General features: G+C 38.2%; 1 protein-coding gene across 2 annotated transcripts in view; it reads left to right on the forward strand.

The window, feature by feature from the left end:
- The first annotated feature begins 5617 nt into the window (after window positions 1–5617).
- Window positions 5618–22174, forward strand: part of LOC117406669 (homeobox protein PKNOX1-like) — a 149320-nt gene continuing 132763 nt past the window's right edge. For both annotated transcript variants that reach the window (XR_009329347.1, XM_034010884.3), the window contains exon 1: window positions 5618–5726. The gene's annotated coding sequence lies outside the window, so the exon portion shown is untranslated. The remainder of the gene's footprint in view (window positions 5727–22174) is intronic.

Raw genomic sequence — 22174 nt, forward strand, 5'->3', positions numbered from 1 at the left:
TGTGTCTCCCAGGTGGCTTGTGGCAAACTGTAAACGACACTTTTTATGGATATCTTTAAGAAATGGCTTTCTTCTTGCCACTCTTCCATAAAGGCCAGATTTGTGCAGTATACGACTGATTGTTGTCCTATGGACAGAGTCTCCCACCTCAGCTGTAGATCTCTGCAGTTCATCCAGAGTGATCATGGGCCTCTTGGCTGCATCTCTGATCAGTCTTCTCCTTGTATGAGCTGAAAGTTTAGAGGGACGGCCAGGTCTTGGTAGATTTGCAGTGGTCTGATACTCCTTCCATTTCAATATTATCGCTTGCACAGTGCTCCTTGGGATGTTTAAAGCTTGGGAAATCTTTTTGTATCCAAATCCGGCTTTAAACTTCTCCACAACAGTATCTCGGACCTGCCTGGTGTGTTCCTTGTTCTTCATGATGCTCTCTGCGCTTTAAACGGACCTCTGAGACTATCACAGTGCAGGTGCATTTATACGGAGACTTGATTACACACAGGTGGATTCTATTTATCATCATTAGTCATTTAGGTCAACATTGGATCATTCAGAGATCCTCACTGAACTTCTGGAGAGAGTTTGCTGCACTGAAAGTAAAGGGGCTGAATAATTCTGCACACCCAATTTTTCAGTTTTTTATTTGTTAAAAAAGTTTGAAATATCCAATAAATTACGTTCCACTTCATGATTGTGTCCCACTTGTTGTTGATTCTTCACAAAAAATTACAGTTTCATATCTTTATGTTTGAAGCCTGAAATGTGGCAAAAGGTCGCAAAGTTCAAAGGGGCTGAATACTTTCGCAAGGCACTGTATATATATATATATATATATATATATATATATATATATATATATATATATATATATATATATTATGTTTGTACATAAATCAATGTAGTTTCAGGAATATGATTTTTGGTCATGCCTCATAGTGATGATTGGGTGCATCCTTTGACAATCCAGGGGTTCTTCAGGATGAAACACATTGAAGTAAGTCCAGAGATACATCAAGCACTGCTTGAGATACCATGTTTCTTTTTTTAATTTCTTTTTTTTTTGTATTTGTGTAATGATATGTGTTTTTGTTTTGTTTCTTTTGCTTTTTTATTATTTTTTTGGTGGCCAAATGAGACAAGCTGCACTTGCGGTTCTTCAACACAACCTAAAAACTTTGTGGAAACCCAGTTTAAAAGCTGCATGATATCAGTAGTCGCGCAAGGCCAAATTGGAAGGCAGACATGTCACCATTGGTGGGGTTTCCATGGAAAAATAAAAATAAGTCTTGCCTTATTCTCACGCTGCTTTGGTAGTACCTTTTTGGGTAATTTGTGTTCCATTAAGTTTTCTTTTAGGGAGAGAAATTCTCCCTCCAAAAAGAAATGACCCAATTAATATTAAAATATGGGAGGGCATATTTAAATGTGTCTGCCTGCCTTCCAATTTGGCCTTGCACTACTTTCTTAAGACCACTACACACCAGACATGATTCAAGAAGTGAATGTGCAACAATGCAACAAAATTAATAGAACCTATACTTTTTTTAATTTATTTTATTTTTTCTTTAATTTAGTGGTCGCCAATTATTTTCTCCCCAATTTAGTAATGTCCAATTTGGTTTTTTTTTAGGCTCAGCCCACTGCTACCACCCCTGCGCTGACTCGGGAGCAGCAAAGATGAGCACACCCTGTCCTCCGAAACGCGTGCCGTCAGCTGACCGCTTTTTTACACACTGCAGACTCACCATACAGCCACCCAGAGCTACAGCGTCGGAGGACAACGCAGCCCTGGGCAGCTTACAGGCAAGCCTGCAGGCGCCTGGCCAGACTACAGGGGTCGCTGGTGCGCGGTGAGCCGAGGAGACCCTAGCCGAGCTAGCCGTCCCTCTGTAATGGTGCTTTTGGCTAATTTACTTCTGCTGCACCAAAACCCTGAAAACATGTAAACTATCCTTGCTGTATATAGAGGCTCTGACAGTTCTCTCGCTCGTAACTTGGTGTGAGGAACTACTGTTCCTCTAGATCCTTGCTGCATATAGAGGCTCTGGCAGTTCTCTCGCTGATAAATTTGTGTGAGGAACTACCGTTCCTCTAGATTGCTGCGAAATACCGTCACAGAAGACACTCATAATTTCCACATCATGTTGACGAATATGTATGAGTCTTAATCATAGTCTTGTCAATAGCAAATTTGTATACATACATACATACATACATACATTTTATACATACATACATACATACATACATACCCTGGGACACTATCACCCTTCATGTAAATGTGCTTTATTTTGCTCTTATCTGCCCCTATTTTACTGCATTTAATCCTGTACTTCAGAATACTGTAATCTGCCAAGTGTTTAACCTGTAGTACTTTGTATTTAATCATATCCTGATGTAACTATCACTATTTAATCATACCCTGATGTAACTATCACTATTATCTGCTGTATTATTGAATTGTGGTTTGTCACACTTATACTTTGCTTGAACAAAAGTTATTGTATTTCTTGCTCTTATTGTATTACTTGTATTGTAACACTTGAAATGTATTTGCTTACGATTGTAAGTCGCCCTGGATAAGGGCGTCTGCTAAGAAATAAATAATAATAATAATAATACATACAACTGGGGGTAACCAACATCCAATCAGCAACTACAAATACAAAGAGATTTAGACAAGAACATAAGAACATAAGAAAGTTTTCAAACGAGAGGAGGCCATTCAGCCCATCTTGCCTCCTATTTTCTGTTCTGACTGCCCCTTTATCTAATCTCCATTTGTGGTCACCTCGTTACAAAAAGGAGATTAGATAAAGGGGCATTCAGAACAGAAAATAGGAGGCACTTTTTTACACAGAGAATTGTGAGGGTCTGGAACCAACTCCCCAGTAATATTGTTGAAGCTGACACCCTGGGATCCTTCAAGAAGCTGCTTGATGAGATTCTGGGATAAATAAGCTACTAACAACCAAACGAGCAAGATGGGCCGAATGGCCTCTCGTTTGTAAACTTTCTTATGTTCTTAAAACTAACACATTTCAACAACTGCGCAGTTGCAAGTGAGATATGTGCTGTGATAAATTGATTAATATAAATGTTGTGGCTATCAAACTGCTTGCATTCCCTGGTTTGTTCTGACGTTGACCAACATGTGGAATCACATGATTGGTAGATGTCCAGTTATTTAGCTTTTCTGTTTGAAAAGTCGCTACACACTCTTAAAAAGTAAACAGAAGAAGAAGAAGAAGAAGAAGAAGAAGAAGAAGAATTTTACCTTAGTGTGACGACTTATACCTCATTGTGTATAAGAGGTATTTACATTTTTTTTCACATTTAATGTAAGAAAGTTTCAGACTTTTGGTACTGGTACAGAAGGTAATTCTAAGTGATTTAGTTTTGCTGCTGTAACATGGTGAAAACAGCAAAACTCTTGGAGCTGTATAGAGACTCTCGGTAGTTTCAAACAAGTTTTTCTAACTTGTACGAGGAACTACCGTTCCTCTCGATATTGGTGAACAGGATATAATAGGACTGTGGAGCACAAGTGATTTAAAATATATAGTTGTATTTAGGCACGAGGATCACTTCACCTGCAGATAAAATGTGTATTAATATGTGAGCACGGGGAGTGAACAGATTAGTTCACATGCTGGGATTCAAGTGAATAATTAATTAGTAATTGAATCCCGGCACAATTGTATATATAGATGCACGAAGCACTCACTCGGGGTTGTGTGTGTGAGAGTGGAGAACGGTTGGAGAGGAGGTCATTTAAAAAGAAAAGAAGTAACAATTACTAAGCGTGCTGTGTGTACTTCCGGGTCTGACGTCACCTCTACAGCCAGCCTGTTCAAAGCCCCGTATTTGTCTTTTTGAAAAAATTATTTAAACCAACATTTTTTTTTTCTTTTTCCTGTTTTCATTCTTCGAAAACAAATCTTGCTCAATGAATTAGGTTTTACAGATTTTACTTCAACTCTAGATAGTCACTCAAGCCTGGTGCTGTCGGTAGCCCACAGTAATAATAGACCACTGGCACCAATTCCCAGCTATGCTAACTTAATACATTTCTGGCTACAAATGTGACTTTTTTTGTCCTTAGTAGCAAGCCATGATAGATGCTACTTAAAACAAGTGTACAATGAATAGCATCTTACTGCTAACAGACAGAAAAGTTTAGACTTGAAGCAATCAGCTATCCAATGACCAAACATGAAGAGCAAAGGATGAAAAACATATCTTTCTGTGCTTTTCAGGGCTTTGTTATTTATTTATTTATTGCAAAGGACTGTTTTTTTTTAATTTGTAGTAGCTTCACTATCACTAAACACTATCATTTTATGAGTCAAATGGCGATGATTTGAAATGTTGAATAAATTGTGTCACATCAAATAAATACTGAATGAAGAGGTTCCTAAACCCCTCGTGCTCTGTGCTTATTTTTCCTATTTGGTCAAACAGCTTGCCAGGACTGCTTCCGCACATCTCACATCCTTCAGTTATACTAGAAAGTTGCGCAAGGTTACGTCACAAATGGGATCTTCACTGCTGATGTCTTGAGCATAAGGTTTGACTTTCTAACATGTTTGCATGCAAAAACACTTTTGGTCAATTTGTGCGGTATGGCGTGCTGAGCCACATTTTCACGACGATTAAGAGAGAATTGGGAGTTTCTTAACTGCATGGAAACCCTGCCATTGATTACCCTAGGACTGTAGTTCCTGATTTTAATATGTGTTGATGTTTTTTTTTAATTCCAATAAGGGACCCTAGGCTACTATGTAGACCGTTTGGGTGTTTGTATGAGCGTGCTGGTATTATTGTTTATTAATGATTGATTGATATATATATATATATATATATATATATATATATATATATATATATATATATATATATATATATATATATATATATATATATATATATATATATATATATATATATATATATAGGAGGCTGTGTGGTCCAGGGGTTAAAGAAAAGGGCTTGTAACCAGGAGGTCCCTGGTTCAAAACACACCTTAGCCACTGACTTATTGTGTGATAGTGAGGAAGTCACTTAACCTCCTTGTGCTCCGTCTTTCAGGTGAGCGTAGTTGTAAGTAACTCTGCAGCTGATGCATAGTTCACACACCCTAGTCTCTATAAGTCGCCTTGGATAAAGGTGTCTGCTAAATAAACAAATAATACTAATAATATACAAGGATGAAATTGTCATTTACATATCTTGAAATTTCAGGAAATCATACAAACGTTTGTATTATGAGAAAAAAATAGACATAACTATTGGACCAATATGAAGTTAAATTCCTTCAACCAAGCAATACGGATGGCTTATTTAATATTAAAACACTTTTTTTGTTGTTTTGTTTTAGTTGATGTTTTGTTATTTTATCCATTATATAAATTAATTTAAATAACTTCGAAAAACAATAATACATATTTTTAATTTAAAATGTACTGGTGTTTGTTTTGACTGATAATATATTTTATATTTAGTATGCAGATAGATATATCAGATTACTCGTTTGATGTTCAAACTTCAAGAATGTGATCTTCCTGCTCTGGGGTTTTGCGCAAATGGTTTGACGTCACCCTCCTCCCACTGGATTCATATTCATTAGGTCGTGAGCGGCGTGTCGTTGCGTGGTGACGTAGCACGGTCACTGCGGGTCCCGATTGCTGCAGCCGCTTGTCAGAGTGACGAAGATTGGCACCCAGGTAAGCTGTCACTCAAAATGTTATTTTTCCGTTCCCTATCAATCAAACAATCTCAGAAAATCAGTCGGCAAAGTCGCAGAACTCGGCAGGGTAGTCAAAACTGAACCTAGTAGGCCATGTTCGGTTCGAAAATTAAAAACATTTATTACAGAAAGTATGTCGGGTTGAATGGCTTTGTTGAAAGGGGACATTCTGGAAAAGCCACTGAGAGAGTGAGGGCCTGTTCTTTTTTTCTGTGGAGCGCGAGGAGTGGAGGAGGAGGGATAGGCAGCTGTCTCGCGCTCGATTGATAGAATTGCTGTGGGCAGGTTTTTTTGCAATTAAAGGGGTAGACGCTCGTTTTGTACTGCGTTCATATTTCTTTCTGAATACCATATTTATAAAAAGGGTATTAATTTGTAGGGAGAATGTGAAATGTATACTTTCTGGGGGGTTAAAACAGCGGTCAGATCACAGACTACATTTTAAGTAAGGTTGTGCTGTTGGCGGTTTGGAAAGAAACATGGCGTCTGTGCGTGGAAGAAGAAAAATAACAGAAGCTTTAATTCAGAGTAGGAGGGATTACAAGCATTGTTGTTACATAATGTTGCTAGTGTAGCAGAGCCGCGTAATTTATGGATATTTGTTTGTAGAGAAAGACATCTAGTTGCTCGTCATGTTTAACGTATTAGATAGATTTCAAAAAGTTCCAAAACAAATTGATCTAAAGTAGCGAACTCTTTCTTTCTTTCTTTCTTTCTTTCTTTCTTTCTTTATGTTTGAACCGTGCAACGATATATGTTGGTAGATTTACGAACTAGAACACTCATAAAGCACCGCCTGAGATTTTTTTTTAAACATTTTTAGACGGTATGGATGTAGTTTGACAGAGTCAAATCAAGAAAAGGCCATACTTTGTACATATAGCTAAACCTAAACTACAAGTATCAAATTTACTAACTATGTACCAGTACTTGCTTTGCTAAGGAGAAGTTTTGGACCGGCTTGAAAATACACGTGTTTTCAAACTAATAAAAGTTTAACCACGTGGATGTGTTGCTGTTCAACTTTGACACAACAGTGCTTAGATGCATGGTGTGCGCTCATTATTTAATATGTCTTTGCAAATATGTAACTGTTATTGAAACTGTTCCAGATGCAGTATGATTTATGTTTTTACAAAAATAATACGTTTCCCTTGTAAAATACGATTATTATTTTTAAATATTATAAACAATACAAAAGTGAGGTAATTCTAAATAATAATAATAATAATTTGTCAAGTCACCTAAAACAAATTATATCATATGCCTTAAATATTATAGTTACATTTTATTTTCATATATTTTTAAAGAGTTTATAATAAGTAAGATGCATCTTTGTTAAAGGACATCAAAGTGTAGTCCTTTGTATTTATGGAATAAAAAACAACACATTTCCCCAGTATGATTACTCCTTATCATCTACAATTATGTTATATCTCACAATTCATCAGCCAGCATTCAAAATCTTTCCAAATTCTTTCGGGGGGGGGGGGGGGGGGGGAAAGTTCAGTTGTTTCAATATCACACTGGCTGCTTACATTTGAGTGAATAATAGAAACCTTACAATGTTAAATGAGAACATCAGAAGCTTTAGAATGGGAATGGTGTTTTTGTTGAAAAATAAAAATTACCAACAAATAGCAAATATGTCCCAAACCTGTTTTCTGAATCAACTACACGTAGGCCACTTTAAATCATGTTTGAGTCATCTGAAACGTGCTTAGTCAGATACCACTTTAAAACACCCCCTATTGAACAAGGAAACAGTTCTAAAGTTCCAACATTAGACTTTCTGAATTAACATGCTTTCTCAAATGAACAATTCCAACGAAATTCTTTCCTATATATCAAAGATTACACCTAATTTTTTCTAGTAATGTTGAGTTGTGTCCCTTTCTAGACCTGAAAAGCTAATTTTTTTTTTAGATGGAAAAATATAAAAGCACAGGTTTGGTATTTGTTCCTTTTTTTTTCCAGTCAGGCAAAACATGCATTGAACATGCATAATACTTTGTACCAAGAAATTGACTAATATAATCTTTACATTTTCAAGTGTCATTGTAATGAACTGTAACACATTTTCCTTGTCCAAAGAATAAAGAATAAAGTTAAATTTAATGAAAAAAACAAACACAGTAGGCTGCAATAATAAATCAGACAATTTTAATTGTGTTTAACATGTGAGTGTTTGTAAACATTTTTAAAAAGCAGTCCTTAGAAATGTAGTCCTTAAAGTTATGTGTATGCTTCAAAGTTAGAATTTACACCAAGTAAGAATATTGTGGCCCAGATATTCAAAGCAATGCGCAATCCCCTCGCAAAATGTGTGCCTCGCAAAAATTGATATTTTCCTACACGGCACAAAACAGTTGCGCAAAGTTGGAAAATAGCAGTGTTTTGATCAATTCGCAAATGTGTTTGTGCCTCACAAATCCACTTGCGCATTCAATACCAATATAGCAGAAATGCACAACAGCTACGTGTGAATGCACAGAATTGGAATACTGCATGACAGTGTAATGTAATGGAAACATTCTGCACATTGCAAGCCTGTCACTCACCGCAAAACTTTTTTTCATCCAAATTTGGCCTTTGGAGCAATTCAAATATTTTTGTGCTTAAGCATATGAAATTTGCGCACATGCACACATTTGAATCTAATGTTTATCATTATCACAGGCATTAACATGGCCAATAAGCTAAATATTTAAAGGGCCATCACAGAATTCAAACATGTATCTATGCTGTGCTGTTTGCTGGGAATTGAGTTTATGATTTCTCTATTTCTGTCTCCATAATTTTGACAGGTGTCACACAAATATGAGTACATGTTACCTATTCTAATTCAGTTACATTTTTTGACTTTCTTGTTTTCTGTTACAGTACCATCTGTTTTTTTTTTTCTTTCTCAGTTTAGCCGTGATCCTGCTTATCAAACTGCTATTGCTCCCTGTCTGGACTGATCTGAATTTTGTAATGTGTTTTTTTGTAAGAACTGTAAGTTGCCCTGGATAAGGGTGTCTGTTATAAGAAAATACATACATACATTAACAACAACAACAATAATTAATAATATTAATAATCCAACTGGAATCACCTGTTTTTTTCATATATATATACATATATATAGCATGACAACTACTTGTTATTGTTTATATTCAAATCCATGATTTATTCTTACATTATGTAATGGTGTTCTATATATTGTGACATAATTTTTACTTCTATCTTTGAATCTGTATTAATTCTAATTAACATTACTTTATATAAACTTATATTTATATTGTCATGCAGTGCTGGCTCTGAGGATCAGCCTTGATTTGGCCTCCCAAGCGCATCAGCATGTGAAACTTTTGAATGAATTTTGTTTATTTATTTATTTAAATGTTATATATTTATTGAAGTTATTTAGTTCATTCTTTTCTGTTGAGTCCCGCTGGCATAATCGTGTTCAGTCTATTTATCCATTTACTTTCTTTTATTCTTCTATATGTCACATTGTCTAATTTTAGCTGTTCTAATACTACAAACTTTACATCATTTATGTCATGTCCTTGACTGGTGAAGTGCTGTACTATTGGTTCATTCATTTTTTTATTTCTAATTAATGAAAGGTGGTTCTGAATTCTTTTATATAATGTTGTTCCAGTCTCTCCAACATATTTTATTTCATCACATTTTTCACAGGCTATTCCATAAACAACATTGCTATTTTTACAGTAGGTCTTAGTTTTTAGTGGATATGTGGTGTTCTTATGTTTCATTATATTTTTACTTTTGTCCATGTATTTACACACTTTACATGTACTAGTGCACGTATTCGTATAACCTATTTTGTCAGTTATTCTTTTATGTTTACTGTGAACTAAAATATCACCTAAATTAGCTTCTCTTTTAAATGCTACAACTGGGGACTAAGAAATACTTTTTTCAATTTTTCTGAATTATGTAGAATCTGTTTCCAAACTATCTTAGAAATATTGGGCAAACGTTTAGAGTAAGTCATTACTAATGGGACTCTTTTGACCTTTTTATCTCCTATTTTTATAATCTAGTAGATCATCTCTTTTTAGTTTATCCACTTTCCTTAACTCTGTCTCTATAATTCTTTTTCGTATCCTTTGTTTTTAATACATTTCTTTGTTTTACATAAGTCACTTTCTTTTGAGCATATTCTTCGTATTCTTATTCTTAGACCCTTTGGGATTGCCCATTTAGTGTGTATCGGATGTGCAGAGGACATGTGTAAATACTGGTGCATGTCAGTAGGTTTACAGAAGAGGTCCATCTCAATTGAACTTTCTTCAAGTTTTACCATGGTATCTAAAAATTATATTTCTTTTCTTGACCATCATAGGTCCACCTTAATATTACTGTGTATTTCATTTGTCATTTTATGAAACTGGAAAAGAGATTCTTCTCCATGTGTCCAAACCCCCAAAATATCATCTACAAACCGAATGTATTCTAAAGGTTATCTTTCCGATTTTACAAGTAATTGTTCTTAACATTTCCCCATGTATGTACTGGCAAAATGCATCTTAATTTAGATCCTGTTGCTGTACCATCGTTTTGTTTGTAATTCTTATCAACAAATGTAAAATAACTCTTTTCTAAAACTACGTTGATCATGTTCAACACCTCTGCTGTTGGTATTGATTGATCTAGTCTATTATCTAGTGCTTTTTGACAAGCTTCTAAAGTTTCTTTACAAGGGACACTTGGGTACAAGGGTCTTACATCCATGCAGAATAAAATTGTATTCTCTGGAAGGTTGTGTTTTAGTGATTCAAGTCTTTTTAAAAATTGTGTTGTATCTTTAACATAGCTTGGTAATTTCTCAATGTGTGACCTAAGTTGTTTTTCTGCTATTTCAGCTATTATGTGTGTTGGATTATCAATCGTGCTGACTATCATTCACATAGGGTGATTTTCTTTGTGCATTTTAGGATTTCTTCTTGCTAGGCCTGTTCTTGCATTATGTGGCTGCATGTATTTTTTCAATTCTTTTGATATAATGCCTTTATTGTATAGTCTCTCTGCAATTTCCTTAACCTCTTTTACCGATTTATTGATCTTATTGCTTTTAACTTCTTCATATGTATCTGTATTATTTAATTCACATTCTACAGATTTCATATAGTCATCTGTGTTCATTATCAATATTCCCGAACCTTTATCTGCTGGTTTTATACCTATATCATCATCATTTAACAACTCAGTCATAGCTTGTTCTTCAATATTGGTTAAATTAAGTTTACATCTTTTCTTTAGTCCTACTATTATTTCTTGTTTAACTACTTCAATATACATATCTAACCATTTATCTCTTCCATCCGCAGGAGTCCACGTGCTTGTACTATTAACCTTAATCCCATACTCATAATTACCCTCTGAATCTGAGATAATTTCATTGAAAAAATATTCTGCTAATCTCATGCGTTTTTCCCACTCCTTTAATTCAGTGGCCAGTTTATCTTTTATCAATGTATTTTTTAGTCAGTATAAACTTAAGTCCTTTACTCAGTACTGCTTTTTGGGATGTGGTTAAAGTTTTACTTGATGAATTAAATACTATGTCTTCTGTCTTATCTTCAGTGTATTATATATATATATATATATATATATATATATATATATATATATATATATATATATATATATATATTGCTTGACAAACCTGGGGGGCAGTTAAGGTAGTGGAATAAGAAAGGAGCACCTTTTGTAATTTTACATTCAAAACACAACAAAATTTACAGTAATCAGTAGCCTAGCCTACTAAGCAGTGTCTTTAATATTGAAGTCTATGTGAATGCAAGGTAAGGAGGTGCAAACTGTTGCTTGATCGATCTAGGGTTGATACACTGCTGTATGTGTCTTATAAAGTAAAGCTTTCCTGCATTAGGCCTATATAGGTAGTTGTTTAGTATCTGCTGGCTGGGTCTATGTTACATACCAACGGTATGTCATATGATACCGTGCTGTACTCTTGATTCTGTTTTGGTAGTTATTCTTTCAGCACCAAGAAAGCGTGCTTGGGAAAGTGATTAGTTTGCTTTCGGTCCGAAAGAACAATCATGATTGCAGCTTCCCTGTTTATTTTTTAAACATGTATTAACACTACTGATGCTGCTATCACAATCGTTCTTTTGAATATAAACATTATATAGATGTGGACGGAACCTTGTATGATCGCTGGGTGTTTTCCATTGTTGTAGTACCTCAGAAAGCGCCTGCATTTCACTTCAGTGATTGGGTGAGTGAATGCTGGAGTGATGTGCATGGAGTTAAGGCTTGCTTTTTAAAAGCGTTATTTTGTGCCTCGCAAAACTGGTTTTGTGCTTGGCGCATAGTTTTTAACATGGCAGGATCTTGCAAATTGTTATGTTTGTATTTTATCTGCGTTATATATATATTTTAATTTAGTTATGTTTACATTTTATATTTCTTTAAACTTTTTTTCAATTTGACATGTTTGTTTGTTTTGTTTTTATAAATTTGACTATTTTTGTCCTGTAAAGTGCTTTGAGATACACCTGTATGAAGGGCGCTATATAAATAAACTTTGATTTGATTTGATTTGATTTGAGCACTGTAACAGGGCGAGCAGCCCTGTACAGGGTTTGTTTATTTTTAGAGCAGGGTCTCCCCCTCTGCCCGTGTTATTTTGTATTTATTTATTATGATTTATTTATGTATTTATATGCCGGCGAAGCGCTGTATGTTTTGTTATTGTTTTTGTATTTATTATTGTATTTATATATGACGGCGTAGCCGTGCAGTTTTGTTTATTTTAAAACGTGTTCTGGCAGAGGCGAGATTGGTGCTCGTCCTCTGCCAGGAATAATTAATAAACTCGTGCAGAAGGTGGCCATCTCCCGAATTAATTAAGTGATTAATTTTGTTGCTAATTGGGAGATGGTCACCTGCATAAAAGCCTGCAGCTCACTGCACTCGTGGTGGGTGTTAGAGCAGAGAGAGTGAGCGAGCGAAAACAAAACTAATAGAAAAAGAAAAGCCAGGATCAGTGAAGGCTACTGCCCAGCCTGACCTGGATCATTTATTATTATTTTGTGTTCGAGATTTGTTTTGTTTACCTGTTTTATTTTGCTCTGTGAGCACAGTGTTTTGTGTTTAAATATTTTATTTATTTTTGTATTATTTGAATAAAACGGCCCAGCCGTGTCTTTCTTTTGCAACTGCAGTTGCCTGTGTGTGTTCTTCCTGCATCTGGCCTGACATCACGTCTCAGCCATTCCTGTCACAAGCACATATGCATAAAACTTACCATCTCATATCGTTCCAGTAATAGTGTTTAACTTGACAGTATTTCATCAGGATGATGCATTAACCATCAAAAAACATCACTCCTCGCGACATGGCATGGTAGAATAATGTGCCCAAATGCCTCTTTTCCACTGTACAACCGAGCCGCAACAGGGTCGTACCGAGCTCTCACGGTGCATTTAAGGGGAGCCTGGGTTGTTTTTTCCACTGCAGAGCCGAGCCTTTCTACTGACGTGTGGCAGGCTGGCTTGCAGTGGTGACGTCACGGACCAGGAAGTAACTGAGTCAAACAATGGATGGGCGGGTGAAGCTGAGTGCAACGGCACTCAGCTGGATTTATTAATAATTAAACAAAAGATTTAAACAAAACACAAAACAAAAAGGCACAAGGGCCAAACGAATAAACAGACAAACAAGTAAGTGACGTGCTGGCCAATTCCAGCACGTTTTAAGCAATTGTTATTGTCTGCTCGCTCTCTGCTCTCTCCGCTCTCCGTACTCTCCTCTGTACACACACCACCCTGCAGCACTGACAGCTGCAGGTTCTTATACTCTGGCCTAGGGGTTAACTAGCTGTTAATTATCTTATTACCCCTCGGCCAGAGTCTGCACATGTTTGGTAAGGATGCATGACTGTCAGCTAGTTAAATAATCAGTAGCTGATCAGTCATGCATCCTCACGGGGTTTCTAAATATAAATAATAAAAAATAATAACAAAAGACGCAGCGCTTTTATCCGCGCCGCAAACAAATACAAATAATAATAAATAAATACATAGGGGCGGGACACTCCGCCACATGACGTCACACGCAACGAAAGACAGTTGTTATTAATTATTATTAATTAACTCAGTTTGCCAAAAGGTGCACAAATAAATGGTGTTCAAAATTTAATAGACCAACGGTTTCTGTTGAAGGGGTGGAAAAAAAGAAGGTTTTAAAAATATGATTTCCCAAAGATATCCTGTTAAGTTGTTTTTTTCTAGGGTGCGTTTGAAAAAAAAAAAAAAAAAAAAAAAAAAAAGCTGCGCGAGAGCCATTGATAGATAGATAGATAGATGGATGGATGGATGGATGGATGGATGGATGGATGGATGTATGTATGTATGGTACAGCTGTACAGTATTGTGTTTGACTGTATTTTTGTAAATAAGTTTAGAATTGTTTCATTTTCCGCTTTTTTTTAATATATTAATATAATATAGGTCAAGGATGAGCTAAGTGTACCGTACCCGCGGTTTATGTCCATTTGCTCATTTGTTCAAATCGTCAGAAATTAGGGCATAAAACTTCTCATTTCTGACGCACGACTCCAGATCTTCCTGAACACTTCTATCTGCCCTCAGAGAAGCTAGATTCTGCACTGTACTCTCTCAAGGCTGTACTTTTCTCTCATCACACTCGCTGCCCGCCATGTTTGTTGTTTGTCTTTGTGGAGTGTACTGACTGATCAGCTCGGTTCGCAGCTGGATTCAGATGTCTTGTGAGGCCGGAGTTTCACGATTTGGTTCTCACTCAGCTCGACAAATACCCAGTGGAGAATCGCTCGTACCTGTACCGTACCGTACCGAGCCCTCACGGGTCAGATGTGCCAGTGGAGAAGGGGTATTAGAGACCAGTTTTATCATTAGCATATTATTCGTCTGATTCATAAATCTGTGGGGAATTTTCAAATAACTATTTAACTTGGACTGATAAAAAGTTTTTTTTGTATTTTTTTTTCTTAATTTTCTGTCTGAACCCTTCAAAATCTCATAACTGACACCCAATAGAAAACTTGTTAAAACTGAACACAGTTGTTAGATAGATTTATAAAAGTGGTATTTCTAGAATTGTAATATTTTTTGCTATGTATATTTCACCAAATAATTAAAAACGTATTGTTTTAATTTAAATTATTTAAATTTCTAGCTCATAACCGACACTCTAAGTAACATTTTCATAAAAGTTTTTTTTCTGAATAAAAAATAAATCCTAAGCAAACAGTACTTAGACAGATGTGGAGTGTTTTGCAAATAGAAAACAACTATAGCATTTGTTTTTAAACTTATATTTCATATTTCTTTAAATTATACTTTTAATTACAATGTCGGTTATGAAAGCTCTGTGTTGGTTATGAGTTTTTTTTCTCAGCACTTCATCTTATAACTAAATCCTTGGGTGCAATTCATTAAAACAGAAGAAAGGGTTACAGACTGCAGGCTGTCCTTCTATATCATATTCCAGTTGACATGGTACCCTTTGAGCCCTTTATTTAAATACATTTAAAAACTATATACATGCACACACTCACTCACTGCAAAAATAAAATGGCTCATTCAAACAATCCCCTCCCTCTCTTGAATTGCGGCCTTGAGAGTTAAGTTAGATCCCAAACATCACCTAATACACATTAATTCTGGGCCAGGCAATAAACTTTACATGCTGAGCTTAACTAGTTGCCATTTAATGGGTGTAGAACAATGTTAACCATTTACACATCCAAACAATATAAACTGGAATTGCAGAACAGGTTTTGTATACATCCTGCCTTCACAATTAGAACATGTATACATTTAACCCTTTGCGGTCCATTTATTAATCGCGCGTCAGGCACGCCAGGTCTAATTAATTTTCACACGCGCAGTTAATTTTATACGCGCTGTTTAAAAGTATTTTTTTTCACAGTCAAACGGGTTTAAATGGCCCTGCATATCAACAAAGCACACACTAGGCATCTCCAGCCCCACCCCACCCTTTTGTTTGCTATAGCGTTCAACTATGTAAGAAATAAATAATAATAATAATAATAGTCGTACATACCGATCGATAATCTCCAGATCACTCGTTTTATCACCAAACTCCTCAATAATGCGATCCAAGTCATTATTTTATTACTATAACATCTGAAAAAAGCTCTGCAAATGTCCATGATAGTCTCAGTGCGCTGATGCACTTAGCCAGCTTGTTTACTATGAACGCCCCGTTATCTGATACCTGATACCATGTATGACTATTCATGAAATACGCCTTTTTTTTTTTTTTTTTTTTTTCCGACTTGTCTCGGCTCCTGTCGCTACCACTCGGCAATTGAATGGTTTTCTCGGCTTTTTCCGGAGAAAAAACGACTAAACACCCGTTTATTGCGTTGCTATAATGATGTCGGACCCAGTCCGACAAAGGACCTGTGAGGAATAATTGCAATGTCGGACCCAGTCCGACAATGGACCGCAAAGGGTTAAAAAAAGCAAAACCGACTATAGAACATAAGTCGGCTAACCAAAGTGAAAATACAGTTTGGCCATTATACTAGTTTTCGAAACATGGGGAAAAAACAAATTAATACTTAGTTTATGACCTTATAAATTATCTGTATAAACTGTAAAAGAGACAAAACAAATCAAAGATGGAAGGGAACATTGTTATGCAAGTTAACATCCTAACTTTAAATGGTCTGTGTGAGAAGCTTGACAGTTAAAGTGACCAACAGTTTAACAACTGTTGAAGTAAAAGTCTCATTTTCCCAGCATTTGCTCAATCCTGTTTTTTTTGTTTTTCATCCAGTTTTGAATGATGGGCACTATTTTGGGCTGGTACCACAAAATGCAGTTTGAGTCCAAGCACATCTTCAAGGACATAATAAATCTTATCCTGGTCTCCAGCGGTTGGCCAGTAATATAGGCCTTGACCTGTTTTATTCATGCATTTAACTTCAACACAGTCAGTGGTTGCCATGCTTGTGATGGTTCCTGGATAAACATCATCATAACACATAATACACCACTGATTAATAAGGTAATCTGCTAATTCTTGTATTGGTGTAATTCTTGTATTGGTGTGATCATCATCCATCTGGCACTCAGTTGGTTTTGTGGGTCCTTAGCACTCTCACAGGTGAATAACATGAGCAGAACTCAGGCCTGTTGCAGTAGCAATAGATAAAACCCTTTGGCTTATAAATCCTGCATCACTTGTGAATAGTTGGTGAATTTTCATTGTACCCTTTACAGGTGTCAGAGGATACTTAGGAATCTGTTCTATTTTGCTGATGTCATTAGTGGTGATCAGATGCATGGTGATATTAGTGCGTTGCTGAACTTTCAGGTAAAGCTGCTCAGCGTCTTCAATATCCTCTGATTCTGCTACATTTTGGTCAGCTGTGGACTTGATTGTGCCTACAACACCATCATGAGGCCCTTTTCCATGGGCGGCCTCCATGAAATTCCAATACACTTATCATAAGTAACAAAAACATGGATGAAAGGCAAGGTAGAAAGCAAATCAAAATTACCTTTGTTTCTGTACTGGGTAGTGGGTCCATCACTCCAGAAATTTAGAGTTTTCACCTCTTGGAATTCTTGTTTTAGCCATTTTAGGATTAGTGTCATGTGTGCGCATATGGCTACTTCACAATGGTGAAGATCTACGAGACTACAAAAACTTTTTTTGTCAGCTTCTCACCGGCTACATAGACCACTACTGTATGGCATGACACTTGATTGTGTGATGCCCCAAATGAGCTCCCTGAATCTGATTGTTGGACTTGGAGTTGTAGTTTTCTGAAAAATCAACAAGAATCACAGCTTCATCCTCTTTGAGACTTTCTTTTAGCTGTTTTCTCATCTTGAATTGGTTACGGATATTAAATGTGTGAGTACACATATTACCAGCTTCCTTATTTGTTTTTTATATTAATTCTTCCAGTTCCACAGGCAGTGTGCTTGAATGTCACAGTGAGTGATTTGATTTCTCTGTTCTTAGTTTCTTGTCTTCTTTTTGCGTTATCCATTATTTCCAGGTCACAAGTGCATGTGTGAGGTCTTCATTGCTGATAGCAATTTCAATCTTCTTGTCCCTACATTGGTCAGACTCTCTGTAAGAGCTCTGCTTACTCTCAGGTGAGCAAACCAAAGTCTTTGATAGTTCTTCAGCATTACTGGTCTTGCTCACTTGATCTGGAAAAGAGCATTCACTTTCATCTGGAGATTCTCATGTTTTACACATTGACAAGTTTGCCGATCCTCCAGTCTCGGTGAAACAATCCAAAAGTCTGTAACGGGTGAACTAAGTGTACGATATTTTGTAACCAGGACTCTCAGATTTGAACTGCATGAACAACTTCTGCAGTGGAGCAGGAAGGAGCCTCTTCCTTTTTTTGATTTTGGTCAGTGTGACGGTATCTCTGTTGCCAGGCATCACTCGACTTATGTTGTCACGAATAAGAAACTTCATGACATCTTCTGTTTCTCCCTAGCAGATTTATTCTCCTCCTTTTGTGAAGTTTTAAAGCTGGTAATAGTCCTGTGGTCTTTCTGCAGTTGCTGGGCTGCATATTTATTAAATTTATATTTCTTGAGAATACTATGCTTAAATGTCAGGTATTTGTTGGGCATGTTCTTAACCTGAACTTTCATCACATTATGAAAAAGAAGCGCCTTCTTCACATTCTTAGTCACTTGGCATTCTTCAGCATTTTTTCAGTAACCCTCCCTGGAGAATCTGTGGTTATTTTATTTGTTCTGTATAACCTTGTGGGAAAGTGGTTGCTGATTATGTACAGGTGCTGCAGTGCAGGAATAAACAGACAGAGATTTGTAATCCGGTATGGAAAAATACATGTTTTATTTTCATTATAATCCAGGTCTGGTGACCAAATAATAAACTCTGGTTATACACAGCGATGCGTAAAACACAGAGAACAGTAACAGGGATTGCAGCCCTAAACAATAAACACAGAATCTCTCCCACAATATACAACCAAGGTCACCAGTCCTGGGTGCGTGCTGTAGTGCTCGTGGTGGGTGATACAGTTTAAAGAGTTACAAATAGTGCAGTGCTGTTCCGGGTTCAGTGCTGGCTCTTAGCGACAGCTCCGGAACGTGTTGGCCGTCTATAAACACACAAGTAACAATTATAGACAAAACAAAACAAACACTCACGATACCTTTAATACACAGTGCACGGGTCCTTCCGGGTCTATTTCAAAACCAAAAGCGAAGGAAAAGATTTACAATTCTCCAGCCCCTTTTATGCAATTATGCATGACCCCTTAGTAAATGATTTCAGCTGACTCTATTGCCTGCAGCTTCTACCTCGTTTACCTTCCAGGTCAATACGTTCCCGCATCGGAGTCTCGACTTTTTCCAGGCTGACTGACTTCCCGACCCAGGGAATGAACTGTCAGGACAACCTGTCCAAAGCCTTTCCCTTTCGCTACTTAGTACCCTCACAGGTCGAGAGGGAGATTTATAACCAGAACTCATTATATTTCCGTCACAAACCTCTTTTTGTATTTTTCAGTTTGTCTTTCCAGCTTTTTTTTTTTTTTTTAAATTTAGTCGTCGCCAATTATTTTTACCCCGTTTTTCACCCCAATTTAGCATGCCCAATTATTATCTGTATCCCCGGCTCATCGCTCGCAACCCCCCCGCCGACTCGGGAAACGGAGGCTGGAACACGCGTCCTCCGAAACGTGCTCCTTCCAAGCCGTCATTTTTCGCACTGCAGATCCACAGCAACGCCACCAGACCTATAGTGCCGGAGGACAACACAGATCTGGCGACTCCGCTGCAGAGCCACAGGTGCCCTATCGGCCACAGGGGTCGCTGATGCGCGGTGAGCCGTGGATTCCCCTGCCGACCTAAGCCCTCCCTACCCGGGCAGCACTCAGCCAATTGTGCGCCGCCCCCTAGGAACTCTCGGTCACGGTCAGCTGTGACATAGCCTGGATTTGAACCTGCGATCTCCAGGCTATAGGGCACATCCTGCGAGGAGCGCCTTTACTGGATGCGCCACTCGGGAGCCCCTTTCCAGCTTTCTTATCTTTTCCTCCCTGGCCTTTATGGTTTTTCTTCTTTGGAAATATTCTCTTCTATCTGTCTTCCCAAGACTTTTTTTCTAGAGGTGCACGGTGATTCATGCGTTTGGACCTGGTCTTTTCCGGATACAGAGGGCCTTTCTGCACACTTATTACCATGATTTACAGGATGTGGTGGTGTTGATTGTGGAGTGACAGTGGTCAGTTCTTTTAGTTGTCTGTCTGTCTTCTGTTTTTTATGAAAAGCCTTTTTCCAATTCTTTCTTCTACCTCTCTATACCGTATCTGACACTTCACTTATTGGTTTGTATTTCTTTTTACTTCTTTGTCTATTTATAACAACAGGGCAGCCATTGTTTTCCGATGGCAATGTAATAACAATGAGGATAAAGTAAATTTATTATTATTATTAAAAGAGCGGGCTCTGGAGGCAGGGGAGCGTAGAGGAGGTACAGCCAGTCTTCTAGTGCAGGAGGAGCGGAGAGTTCGAGTGGGGGTGTAGGGAGAGATGAGGGTCTGGAGGTAGCTGGGTGCAGCCTGGTCAAGGCATCTGTAGGCGAGTACAAGAGTCTTGAACTGGATGCGAGCGGTGATCGGGAGCCAGTGGAGTGAGCGGAGTAGTGGAGTTGCGTGGGAGAAGCAAGGCAGAGAGAACACCAGGCGGGCAGCGGAGTTCTGGATGAGCTGGAGTGGACGGGTGGCGGACACAGGGAGGCCAGTCAGGAGTCTAGGCGGGAGAGTACCAAGGCCTGGACCAGGAACTGGGTGGCATAGTTGGTGAGGAAGGGTCGGATTCTTCGGATGTTGCTCAGGAAGGACCGGCAAGTGCATGCCAGAGTGGAGATGTGCTGGGAATAAGAGAGGCAGGGGTCCAGGGTGACTCCAAGGTTCTTAGCGGAGGAAGAGGGAGAGAGTGTGGTAGATTCCAGAGGAACAGAGATAGAGGGATCAGAGGAGGGGGAGGAGGAGGAGGGAAAGAAAAAGAGGTCAGATTTAGAGAGGTTGAGTTTGAGGTGATGGGAGTGCATCCAGGAGGAAATAGCAGACAGACAGGTAGAGATACGGGAGGGGATGGTGGAGTCAGAGGTGGGGAAGGAGAGGAAAATCTGAGCATCATCAGCATAGAAATGATATGAGAAACCATAGGATGCGATGAGGGGGCCCAGGGAGCAGGTGTAGAGAGAGAACAGGAGAGGACCCAAGACTGACCCTTGGGGGACTCCAGTTAAGAGAGGGTGAGGTGTGGAGGTTGCTCCACGCCAGGTTACCTGGTAAGTGCGGTTGGAGAGGTAGGAGGAGAACCAGGCCAGAGCAGTGCCAGGAATCCCCAGGTCAGCGAGAGATGATAGTAGAATAGAGTGATCAACAGTGTCAAAGGCAAAAGAGGTGTCGAGGAGAATTAGGACAGAGGAGAGAGAGGCAGCTCGGGTAGACTTTAGTGAGTTGGTGACAGACAGGAGGGCGGTTTCAGTGGAGTGAGCAGAGCGGAAGCCATATTGGAGCAGGTCGAGCAGAGAGTGGTTGGACAGGAAAGCAGAGAGCTGGCGGTGTACAGTCCGCTCAAGGGTTTTGGAGAGGAAGGGTAGGAGGGAGACAGGACGGTAGCTCTGGAGGGAGGTGGGGTTGAGGGTAGGTTTTTTGAGGAGGGGAGTGATAGAGGCTTTTTTGAAGGCAGAGGGAAAGAGACCAGAAAGGAGAGATGTGTTGAGAAGGGAGGAGATGAAGAGAAGTAGAGCAGGAGCAGCAGCTTGAAAGAGGTGAGTGGGGAGGGGGTCCAGGGCACACGTGGTGGGTTTGTGACCCTGGAGCAGGGAGGAAAGGTCAGAGTCTGAGAGGGGCAAAAAATGCTAAAATTCAGCCCCAAAATAATTCAGTATGTGTTAAGCATCAACTGTCTCTTGGCCATTTCGCCAGAAGGCCTATAAGGGCACGATACTACTTTGCGACCTTTTGCCACATTTCAGGCTTCAAACATAAAGATATGAAACTGTAATTTTTTGTGAAGAATCAACAACAAGTGGGACACAATCATGAAGTGGAACGAAATTTATTGGATATTTCAAACTTTTTTAACAAATAAAAAACTGAAAAATTGGGCGTGCAGAATTATTCAGCCCCTTTACTTTCAGTGCAGCAAACTCTCTCCAGAAGTTCAGTGAGGATCTCTGAATGATCCAATGTTGACCTAAATGACTAATGATGATAAATAGAATCCACCTGTGTGTAATCAAGTCTCCGTATAAATGCACCTGCACTGTGATAGTCTCAGAGGTCCGTTTAAAGCGCAGAGAGCATCATGAAGAACAAGGAACACACCAGGCAGGTCCGAGATACTGTTGTGG

The sequence above is a fragment of the Acipenser ruthenus genome, chromosome 8 (assembly GCF_902713425.1).
Source record: "Acipenser ruthenus chromosome 8, fAciRut3.2 maternal haplotype, whole genome shotgun sequence".
Taxonomy (NCBI): domain Eukaryota; kingdom Metazoa; phylum Chordata; class Actinopteri; order Acipenseriformes; family Acipenseridae; genus Acipenser; species Acipenser ruthenus.